This window comes from Protopterus annectens, chromosome 3.part0 (genome assembly GCF_019279795.1).
Source record: "Protopterus annectens isolate FY-2018-M chromosome 3.part0, PAN1.0, whole genome shotgun sequence".
NCBI classification, from domain to species: domain Eukaryota; kingdom Metazoa; phylum Chordata; order Ceratodontiformes; family Protopteridae; genus Protopterus; species Protopterus annectens.
In genome coordinates this window covers 555,638,792-555,651,460 of record NC_056731.1, presented here as the reverse complement: position 1 = coordinate 555,651,460, position 12,669 = coordinate 555,638,792, and the positions used below count along the sequence as shown (strand labels likewise).

Sequence of the window (12,669 nt, the reverse complement as noted above, 5' to 3'; positions counted from 1 at the left end):
GTGTCTCTGTGTGTGTCTGTGTGTGTCTGTGTGTGTCTGTGTGTGTGTCTGTGTGTGTGTGTGTGTCTGTGTCTGTGTCTATTGTACTTTACATTATTTCTTTGCATTCACAGGTGATGTAGGTGCATTACCCTCCTGCGGTCCATCTGATGTTAGTGTCCCCACAGATACTAGCGGTGATGAACATATGCATGAGGTACAGGCAGGGTTTCAGGGGCTGAATCTGTGCCAATGGTTACCATCCCAGCTATGTTCCCCTCTACCCCGCACACAGTTCTGCTGCCAACACATACCGCATCACCGGTGGCCATATTGGAAGGACAGTCAGCGTCTGTTGGCGTGGAACAGGAACGTGTGGTGGCTACAGAAGGTGTGTCTACACACCATAGTGTCAGTGTAATGACTGCAGATGTGCCACACAGGCATGTGGCCGGTGCTGCTCGTAGGAGGACCTCTGGCAGACATGCACCTGCAGGACAGAGCACAGCAGCTGGTATCACCAGACGCATGTTCCAGACTGTAATGGCGGCACAGGCACGTGCTGAATGGCAGAACAGAGAAGGGCAGAGGCTGCAGAGGGCTGCTATCCATACCCTAAATGACAACATCCAGGCATTGGCAAATGGTCAACAGCAGATTGCTAATATTCTGGATAGGCGTCTAGGTGAAATGGCCGGAATCCTTAACCAAGGCATGGCAATCCGCGAGCGGGAGCTGTCTGTGCTGGAACACCTGGTAGGAGTGAGGCGTAGGCCACGTGGACGTAGGCCAGCAACACCACCTAGTGTAGGTCGACATGAGCATGCCACCTCACATGCCCGCTCCCATAGTGCCGGTAGCAGTAGCAGTGCAGCTGCTGCTGAGCTGTCAACACCAGGACACAGCAGGCCACGTGGACGTGGCCCTGGACAGTCTCAGTGGGGACACGTTTCCAGCAAACATGTGTAGTCGGACAGTAGCCACTCTGTACCTCAACCTGGTAGTGCCCGTGCAACCCCAGGCAGGCACAGGTCACGTGGCCATGGACGGACACAGTGAGCTGTACAACCTGCACTGTACAATCTGGGGCTGTCAATTATATCCCGTGTAGGCATCACAAATGGCAGAACTGTGTACACACATACATGCACACAGCAAACACAACTGTAAGGCTCCACAACATCCACATGCATTCTGCACAGACATGTCCAGTCAACTCACTGGCCCTTACACACACACATGATGTCATCCATTGGTGCAGCCTATGCCCCTGGCAAACATATCACCCTGTGCATATGATGAAGCCTGTGCCACATCCCTGTCATCCACACCATCGGTGCAGCGTTATGCACATATATTCTGATGAACAGGGTGAACAGCATATTGGGAGGTGTATGTAATACCTGTGTATGCATAGTGAGGGATGTGTATGTTGCAGTGGTTGTGTGCAGCCTATGCCCCTGGCAAACATATCACCCTGTGCATATGATGAAGCCTGTGCTGCATCCCTGTCATCCACACCATCGGTGCAGGGTTATGCACAAATATTCTGATGAACATGGTGAACAGCATAGTGAGAGGTGTATGTAATACCTGTGTATGCATAGTGAGGGATGTGTATGTTGCACTGGTTGTGTGTGAATACTGAGTTGTGTATGTGGCACAGGTTGTGTACTGTCGACATGCACCGGTCACACCATGTAGTGCAGGTGCAGCATGCATTGTGATGTGTTCACGGTATGTGTCTCGGTTACATCTGTAGCACCATGTTGGTTGTGATACCCTGGTTCCCTCCTATGGTGTACTTGCATGTGCCTACAGGTAGCAGTGTTTGCAGTCCCCCACGTGTAACTGTGGAGTACACACAGGCACGTCTGGCAATATCAGCATGCTATATGTACCTTCATCCTGACTGTTGGTCACACAAACATGACACAGATGTCCGCATATACACTGCATCTGACGCATGTGGTCGGTGCCACAGGCTACACTGGACAGAGACGTGACATACATAGCAGGACACATTACAGGTATGGTGACATGGTGCAGGGGTTGTACACAGCGGCCTGGCCAATGATGATGTGAGGTGTCACTTGGTAGCTGGAGGCCACACTGTGCAGCAGTAGGACCCTGTAACAGTACGTGAACATGGCCGCAGTCATGGGGTGTACACCACTATAACGCACACCCCATAGTGTGCAGCTGGGGACCCTTGCCTTTGTGGTCATCACCCGCATAGTACTATGCACCCACATGACCTGTCACAGAGAAGGGACATGCACAGGTAGCCAGTATGGCTGGGACCTATGGCATCAACAGGGTTGTGCAATGCATCACCATTACAGGTTAGTCAACACGTGGGGCCAGTGATAATTTCCCACCGTATATTAGCATACACACTCACACCAAGCACCAGACATACATACAGACACACACACACTGTGGTGACCACACATGTGTATACGGACAGCCGATGTGTTTGATGCACCTCACCGGCGAACGTCATGCTTCCCACACTGTTGTATGTACACTTCTCTACTATGGTGTACAGCGATGTGTAGCAACTGGGACATATTCCCCGCGATATGTGGCATCCCTGGTCACACATTCGGACACACATGGCAGTGCTGGGAATGATACACCAGCCATATGATGACATGTTTGATGGACATGCAGCAGTATTGATTGCATTATGTGTACCAACGCTATATCTGGCAAATGTGCCGCTATATACACACGAGAGGTTGTAGGTGTTACAGGTACCATATGACATATAGTTGTTAACACCTGACCGCTGTGTATGCATTATGTCAGCACCGTCATGTAACAGCGACATTGCATACAGTTAGCACATGGCATGATAGGATGTCACAACTGTGAGCCACCCCCTGCACACTTACATCTAGACAGGTGGTTCACCACGTTATGTACACACATCTCTCCATACGTGCTGTTTGTATGTCACCGTATACAGATGTCAATGATGGGTCTGCATTGCATCTGCATGTCGTAGGTAGGTGCAACTATGTTACAGACATCGGCCACTGCACATGCATGTTTGCTGCATGCACAGTACAGATGTCACATGTGTCTCCTGTTGCCATGTTTGTATGCATTGCTATTGTTGGACATGTGTGTTGACATACATAATACATGGAATGCGGTATGATATCATGGGTGTCACAGGCGACCAGTACAAGGGTATGTGTCCCGGTCAACACTGCTACCCCCTGTAGTGTGAGCATTCAACAGACATGGGCCCACATTCAATTTGCGTGTAGCATTGATTAGGCCAGTGTTATGCACGAGGTACATCAAAGGCCATGTATGTATGTGCTGTGTGTGCAGTCCATGCACACATCCACACAATCGCATGTATGACATACCCAGACGTGTGTTCATTGGTGTACAGCAACAGTCAGGTGTCACAGCTGTGTAAGGGTCATGGTATGTCTTGAGCCGACCTGTTCATGTATACTGGTATCACTGCAATGCATAACACCTGTTGGATCCCTGTTGGTACGTGTGTACTCTGCACAGCTGGTGTACACCGCTGTACAGCCCAGTGGTCATGTGTCACATGGTGTTGTTGGACCGTATGGCTGTGTAGTGCTGCACCAACAACATGGTGCTGACTTGACAGCTACAGTGTACACTGCAGTGTGTACGTGTGTGACCTGCACCTGTGACAGCTGTGATAGCAGCTGTGTGTGTACAGGTCACTGCATGTGTGACCACCCTGTGCGTGAGGGCAGTTATACCTTACTGTGCCCTTCTGTGTGTACACTCCATCTGCATGCAAGATTGCCCTTTGCAACAGCTAAGTGTGTGAGCATGCCCAGTACGCCGTTGTGTAGATGGACACAAAGTACATTCCACACTGTGCCCTTCCGTGATTAGACTCCGTATGCATGCAAGATGGCCCTTTGCAACTGCTAAGTGTGTGAGCATGCCCAGTACGCAGTTGTGTAGATGGACACACAGTACATTCCACACTGCGCCCTTCCGTGATTATACTCCGTGTGCATACAAGATGGCCCTTTGCAACTGCTAAGTGTGTGAGCATGCCCAGTACGCCATTGTGTAGATGGACACATAGTACATTCCACACTGCGCCCTTCCGTGATTAGACTCCGTGTGCATGCAAGATGGCCCTTTGCAACTGCTAAGTGTGTGAGCATGCCCAGTATGCCGTTGTGTAGATGGACACACAGTACATTCAACACTGCGCCCTTCCGTGATTAAACTCCGTGTGCATGCAAGATGGCCCTTTGCAACTGCTAAATGTGTGAGCATGCCCAGTACGCCGTTGTGTAGATGGACACACAGTACATTCCACACTGCACCCTTCTGTGATTAGACTCCATGTGCATGCAAGATGGCCCTTTGCAACTTTTAAGTGTGTGAGCATGTCCAGTACGCCGTTGTGTAGATGGACACACAGTACATTCCACACTGCGCCCTTCCATGATTAGACTCCGTGTGCATGCAAGATGGCCCTTTGCAACTGCTGTGTGAGCATGCCCAATACACCGTTGTGTAGATGGACACACAGTACATTCCACACTGCGCCCTTCCGTGATTAGACTCCATGTGCATGCAAGATGGCCCTTTGCAACTGCTAAGTGTGTGAGCATGCCCAGTACGCCATTGTGTAGATGGACACAGAGTACATTCCACACTGCGCCCTTCTGTGATTACACTTCGTGTGTATGCAAGTTGGCCCTTTGCGACAGCTAAGTGTGTGAGCATGCCAAGTACGCCATTGTGTAGATGGATACACAGTACATTCAAAACAGACGTGTGATACTAAGCGTGTGGGCATGGCCATTGACATCCTGTATAGCCATGGTGGTCATCCAGGCACCAGATGTCCAATTTCAATGTCACGATGGATGCATACATTGAACACACTTGTTGCTCATTTGAAGGGTGTACTGTCTGTGGTGCATCCCGTATCTATTCAGTGTTGTTGTGCTCCATAGATATTTAGTTTGCCCATTGACAGCACTGGTGTGTTTGTGTACGTCTACCTTGGGACAGTAATATGCTTTCAGACCGCTCACTCTCTAAACATTCCCTATCGGCATCTTTGCCTTTGCGGATGATGTCACCCACCTAGAAGTATGCCTCTTGGAGTGCTGTGCTCAGTAATCTCGGTAGAGCATTCTGTAAATGCGTAATGCTGTAGTGTGTTAGAGTAGGTAGGTGTGTGTTCAACTCCCGGCCCTTCCAAGTGTGTGTGTGTGTTTCCAGCTGCCTGGGGACACAGTAATGCTTTTAGATGCCTCACAACACATACATTCCCTATCGGTGTCTTTGCCTTTGCGGATGATGTCACCCACCTAGAAGTATGCCTCTGGGAGTGCCGTGTTCAGTAATCTCGGTAGCGCGTTCTGTAAATGCGTAATGCTGTAGTGTGTTAGAGTAGGTAGGTGTGTGTTCAACTCCTGGCCCTTCCAAGTGTGTGTGTGTGTGTGTGTGTGTGTGTGTGTGTGTGTGTGTGTGTGTTTCCAGCTGCTTGGGGACACAGTAATGCTTTTAGATGCCTCACAACACATACATTCCCTATCGGCGTCTTTGCCTTTGCGGATGATGTCACCCACCTAGAAGTATGCCTCTGGGAGTGCTGTGTTCAGTAATCTCGGTAGCGCGTTCTGTAAATGCGTAATGCTATAGTGTGTTAGAGTAGGTAGGTGTGTGTTCATCTCCCGGCCCTTCCTAGTGTGTGTGTGTGTGTGTGTGTGTGTGTGTGTGTGTGTGTGTTTCCAGCTGCCTGGGGACACGGTAATGCTTTTAGATGCCTCACAACACATACATTCCCTATCGGCGTCTTTGCCTTTGCAGATGATGTCACCCACCTAGAAGTATGCCTCTGGGAGTGCTGTGTTCAGTAATCTCAGTAGCGCGTTCTGTAAATGTGTAATGCTGTAGTGTGTTAGAATCGGTAGGTGTGTGTTCAACTCCCGGCCCTTCCAAGTGTGTGTGTGTGTGTGTGTTTCCAGCTGCCTGGGGACACAGTAATGCTTTTAGATGCCTCACAACACATACATTCCCTATCGGCATCTTTGCCTTTGCGGATGATGTCACCCACCTAGAAGTACGCCTCTGGGAGTGCTGTGTTCAGTAGTCTCGGTAGCGCATTCTGTAAATGCGTCATGCTGTAGTGTGATAGGGTAGTTAGGTGTAATTTCGATTCCCAGGCCTGCCAGATGTGTGTGTGTGTGTGTGTGTGTGTGTGTGTGTGTGTGTGTGTGTGTGTGTGTGTGTGTGTGTGTGCATTCTCCTGTCCACCTGGGGACTCAGGTTATGCTTTTAGATGCTTCGCAACACAGATGTATCCTGCTGACGTCTTTATCTTTGCGGATGTTGACACGCACCTAGTAGAATGCCTGTGTGTCTACTGTGTTTAGTAATCTCGGTAGCGTGTTCTGTAAATGCGTCATGCTGTTGTGTGATAGGGTGGTCATGTGTAGGTTCGATTACCAGCCCTGCCACATGTGTGTGTGTGTGTGTGTGTGTATGTCTGTATCTCTCTCTCTCTATCTATCTATATATATATATATATATATATATATATATATATAAAATCTATTTTCTGCCCATACCTCTGCTCTTGCATGGACAGCTGACTGTTTCATGTATCGCATATTTGCATAGCTTTCACATACCAATGAGGTATGTTGCAACTCCCAACATTGTCCATGCAACGTCCGTGTTACGGGCGGCGTTACACGCCCTTACAGGCGTTTGCTGTATATCTTGGTAGACATCTATCCTTGCTGTACTCTCACTGTACTCGTACACGCCGGAGGCTTCATGTATCATGGCCTAGTTTTGATGTGTGTATTTCTATTTGTGCTGTGTGCATGGCTCTGGGTATGTCCCACTATCATCATTTGTAAAGGTGACAGCCCTATAGGTTCTTCATGTAGACTGCTGTGTTATTTGACATGTCAGCACATACCTGCGGACAGTACTGCACGTCCTACTGCAGCGCATGTCATACCTTCTGCATTATCTTGCAGTCGATATTGCTGTTTCCTCACACATGGATCTGTTTCTGTTCATACCACTCCACCTCCTAGAACAAGTTGCTGGACAAGGCCTTATCTGATAGTGGGACACATAGGGGCAGTATTGACATGTTGCTCTTACAAACGTAGATAGTTGACACAATAATAGGTTTTGCATTAGTATGGCTTTTCTGTCAGATTTGGTGTCTTACTCACATGTTTGTCATTATTTTATGTCTTCAGTTATCATGAAAGTGCCAGAATGTTACTGTTGTTACGTGGAACACACCAAACATATGAGGCAGAACTCTGCACATTCTGCGTAAATCTGTACAGTTGCGGAGTATGTGTCTGTAACAAAATATCAACTTTCTGACACCAATACACACACTGTATGGCGGCATCACAGGCCACATGCCATTACATTTATATTGCAGGACACACCCACCCAGACAGTTGTATTCCTCACAAAGGCCAACAGCTGCTTATCCACACTAATTGATCTATCATGTACCGTATGTGTGCACCGGTATTTGCGCTTTCCGTCAGTGGCAGAGCTCACGTACGTGTCTGGGGGACTGGAAATTGTTACGGTGACACTGCATGACACCCTGAGGGACACATTACTTTTGTGTCTATTAACCTTCCACTTTGACATTCACAGGGCATACGTTGTCATTCACATTTGTCGGAGTACATGCGTGTGTCTTGTACATGTTTTCTCATTTGTCCTGATGTCTTTCTTCTCACCTGTCCACCTAGTATCACTAGTTCTGTACATGTATTTTGGACAGGTTACCTTCATACCCTAACCTGTACACATTATGGGTAAACGCCCTGACGTTTGACCTTGTTACATTTGTCATAGTGATGTGCCTTTCTGGTAAATTGCTGGCAAGGCATTACGGACTGTGCGGTAGATAATAGTGACTGACATTTCCATTACATGATTAGTAACACTCATAACATCCGTATTCATGGGTACGCCAGTATTCTCACGATGTTCTGACTTTGTCTGGGGTATATCTAATATAGTCCCTATGTGTATTTCATGTACTGTGCCTTAGTGCAGCTGTGTTATTCTGACAGTTTGCCAGTTATGGGGACCATCTTGGTCGTACGCATGTCCATCCATGATAATCACCTACATGACACTGATATAGGGCCCTACATATTGCCAAAATGGTTTCCGCAATAGCCAGTAGATGGTTTGCCCCATTATTGAGAATATAGGGGTGTACTATACCCACATCACTCCCACAGGGCGGGCCTACGAAATCCCTGCCAAACAACACCTAGGCCCATTTCTGCATACCCATGATTCCCATACCTGACAACCCTCTACAGTACCCATTACACATGTTTAATGTGTGTGGTACTGAAGTGTGGAGACACTTATATGCACTCCCCACTCTCTGGATATCAGTTTGTACGTCATACATTCTATCGACACATGTGTCGTCACCCTTGCACCTGATACTGTTGCATGTACAGCTATTTCGTATTTGCTGCGGTCACTTGTTTTGCGTCAATGTCGGTTGACACTACGTAAGATTCAATTTTTGGAGTCCTGTAATGGACACCTATCTGCATGTTTAAAGTGTAGAACTTACTGGACTGTCACTTTCTGGCCATTGGTTTGGAATGCTGCGGTTTATTCACCTTTCCTGCATGTCTGTTTGTCTACCCATATTAGATATAACGTCGCCTATTTATGTACATATGTCATATCTACGGGACATAAGTCTGTTGTGTATACATATATACATGTACAATCCTCATTTCATAACTTGCTTTGGTTTACGTCTGTGGATTATGTGTATACACATATATCTATATCCATACCATACCATTCCACTATACAGATTGTCGCAGAGTGTACAGCTGCTTGCCCCTTTATCTTCGCTGTGTTTTAAATAAACATGTGTCTATCTGGCAATGTCGTGGCATTTCATTTGAGACTTACAGTGGGGATTTCTGGCAAGCAGTTCAGGTTACGACTGCATACCCTTCAGAGAATCCATGCTACTGACACACCCGTTATTCTATCCACTTTCTATGTTTGTTCTGGCACATATCTGGTGTTTGTCCCTATTTGTACCGGTAGTTTGCATGGCTTTGTCCGGTTTCATACTTTACGAGGTTAACAGGTTTGAGCCATGTATAACTAACATGGGGGAAACAGCATTCATTTACTATGCTGTGAGCGGATCACACACACACAGGCGCACTTGCATTTCCTTATTGTGGGTTCGCGCAGGCACGCATGCATATCCTTATTGTGGGTTACATATGTTTAGTAAGTCTTTGTGCTTACGTGGGCTTTATTACTTGTGACAGTACCAGTAATTATCTGTAATACGGTTAACGGACATTTGCGAAACACACGTTCACCTTTACATATTTAACTGTCTGTACATCACAGACGCATTCATTACACTTTCACATTATATGTGCTGTAGTCGTTGTTCAACCGGGACTGCATTCACGTTGGCCGGATGCTGTAACCACTATACGTTTGGTGTTTTGACTCATTTATATGCATACCCATAGTACATAGCTACATTAACATATGCCTCACCGCTTCACTTACGTCACATGCATCCATTCTCCTGCTGGGAAAAATGGGGTACTACATGTTACACATTCCCTATTCCCTACTGCTCTGGACCCACGCTGCATATTTCATCACTGCAGGGATATTCAGAACCCAAAGGCTTATAATCCTGACACATACAGGTCTTTAACTGTCAGGGTGTTCATGTGGTGATCTGGGTTTAGGCTTGTCCGCCTGGTGAACGGAATTGCCCTGACCGTGTTTAAATGTCAGACAAAGCACATGGACAGGGTTTGTCCATTTTAAACATTTAATCTGTGTTTACAGACACAGGTGTTTGGGCACCTGTCAGCAGCTTATGATGTTGGCAATACATAATATGGGTGGGGGCGGTTACGATACATAATCCACGGTGAGTGGTGTTCCATTCACATTTGACTATTTCCTGTATTCATTCTTATGAGGGTTATTATTTTGCACATGACTTAACTATGAATTAATTACGGGTATGCAGTATTACAGTCAACATATGTGACGGCTTGCTACAGTATATATGTACGGACCTCTGTAATACCGGGGACTACCCCACATCCTTCACAGCATTTCCTGCTTATGTACATACTATTATTCCTTGAACTTTCGAAGCTTGTGAGAGCAGTAATTACATCTGTCCCTATTTGTCCACCCATCCTTTTAGGCTTTGTCCAGGTTTTGTTGCTGTAATAGGTTGAGAGGTGGTGTCGGTATGTGATTGAGTTGAATATATACTGTCAATAATTCAGTGGGGAGTAGGGTTACCACTTGTTCTTCTTTGCGAGGGGAGGTCCCAGTTTGGACAGTTGTGCCCTGCGACAACACCTAAGACATGGCAAATGTCCTGTGATTTTAAGAACATAATATATTTCTTTATTTCTGTACTAGTTGCATGATACAGGTATTTTGTATCTGGTACACATAACTATTATTTGGGATAGATAAGCTATTCAAATGCTATGGCATTAGCTTTTATCTTGGCATACACATGTAATTCTGTACTTTGCACAGGCCGGGGGTATGTTTTATCCTGCAAATTCTCACATTTCTACAAGGGATATCCCACCTTGGCCATCTGAATGGGTGGCAACCCTAGTGGGGTGACCTGCATGGTGGACAGCTGTTCCATCCTGCGTAGTATGAATTGCATGTCTGTGTAGATACTGACCAGTACCGTGAATACACATACAAGTTTTGTCCATATGTGTACAGTAATGGACACCGTGGCATGTAAACAACTCTGAGGTTTCAACAGGTTACTTATCCCACGCGGGATGTACACACATTTTGCCGTAACATTAACGCGCGGGCATTTGGATTTACGTACCTGTGATGGGATGTTTACAAACGTGGGATACATATTTGCAATCCGGACACTGCCTAGGACGATACTTCCTACTACATATGGGGAATACCCACTATGTGTAGGTGTACGGATGCGCAAGGCTGGTAGCTGGATTTGGTGGACATTCGGACATGGGTGCGGGTTATGTGCTATACAGGGGTTGTTGCATATTGCATTTGCATGCATGGGTTCTACTTTTGGATATCCCGGTTCCGCATATTGCATCCTATGTGTATGTGACGGTTACGTTCATGTGTATAGCACATTTTAATATACATATGTTTGTGTGTGTTTGGTATACAATGTGGACTGTCAGGTTTCTTTACAGTTGTTATATAGCCACAACTGCCCAGCTGTGTACTATCACTACCACTGTGGGACTGCTGGTGACCATAGCCATGGGGCTAGATGTGTGTATTGGTGGCACGCTGACATGATGCACTTCACTTCCACTGGCTATAACTTCTGACAGTGCAGTACATTACGGACACATGATTTTAAATATCATTTGTTCCATGGACAGTAACTCATATTATGTTGCGTGCATTACTGTTTGGTTCTCCATTTTGTGTGGCCGGGAACTGTCTTGCATGCTTTGCATAAGTTTCATTATCCACGGACACTGATAGGTGTGATTACTATTGCAGGCAGGCTATAATATTCAGCAGTTTAGGTTGCTCATCACCAGCCAACATTGACACGCCTCCGGCCGCAGCTTAGTAACGCCCCATGCACTCGCGCACGTGTCCTATGCACGTGGATGTGGTAGCGGCGCACCTTCATTAATATGCATATGGCGCTACTACACCATTTATACGCCGCACGGCCAGCGCAGGCCTTACACCGGCCTTGCGCCGAGCTTCATGAATCCGGGGGTACATCTCCGTTCCCATCAGCACAACATCGTGCAACCTGAGCAAAAGATATCAACTAAAGTCAGTGTCAGAAATATAAAGCAAGAATCTCAAACACAAGACTTTGAATTCAGTGGGCCCTGAGACTCATGGCATTACTGAAACAATGGGCCAGAAAGAGCACAGCGAAAACAAACTGAAAAAATATAGTGTGACAAATCTGTACTTCAACAGCTGACCACTCTAGCCCTTGTTACAATGATCCAGACGCTGAAAGTTACAACCATTTTAAGATCTGATATGATCAAGCAGAAACAAAATTTTCAACATAGTGCTTAAATGTATAGCCTTCTTGTATGTCTGAATATTTTCTGTTTAATAAATGAATAAAATTGAAAAGGGTGCATAAATACCTGTTGGATTCTTCATACTCCTCCCCATCGTCAGAAATGGAGTAACACATAGTTCTTTTCCTTTTTAGAAAACTGCAATATCAGAAAGATAACAAAATGTTTGTGTTAGTTCAAGCTTTTATTACGAATCTGTAAAAAAAAAAAAAAAAAAAAAAACACACTTTTTAAATCATAAAAAAGAAATACACAAATAAGATACTAGTTACACATACACAGCATAAACAGTATTATAATCATGACCTTTTGCCACAGTATTTATTCTGCACTAAAGTTTTTTTTTTGTTATAGTAATTTCAACTTAAAGCAAGGTCTATACATCAACCTTAAAAATGGTAAGAGAATGCATATCATATAAACAAAGGTATGTCATTTAGGTGCAAGGACGTCATTGTTCCACTGTATATGGCATTCATCAGATCTATCACTGAGTACAATGCCCCCTTTGATATGTACCTACCCAGGCATATTCACC

General features: G+C 46.0%; 1 long non-coding RNA gene across 1 annotated transcript in view; it reads right to left on the bottom strand.

The window, feature by feature from the left end:
• The window catches only part of LOC122797272, a 75,266-nt gene extending 62,994 nt beyond the window's left edge, over window positions 1-12,272 (bottom strand). The window contains exon 1 of the long non-coding RNA XR_006364041.1: window positions 12,198-12,272. This is a non-coding gene — a long non-coding RNA (uncharacterized LOC122797272). The remainder of the gene's footprint in view (window positions 1-12,197) is intronic.
• Between the last annotated feature and the right edge of the window lie 397 nt (window positions 12,273-12,669).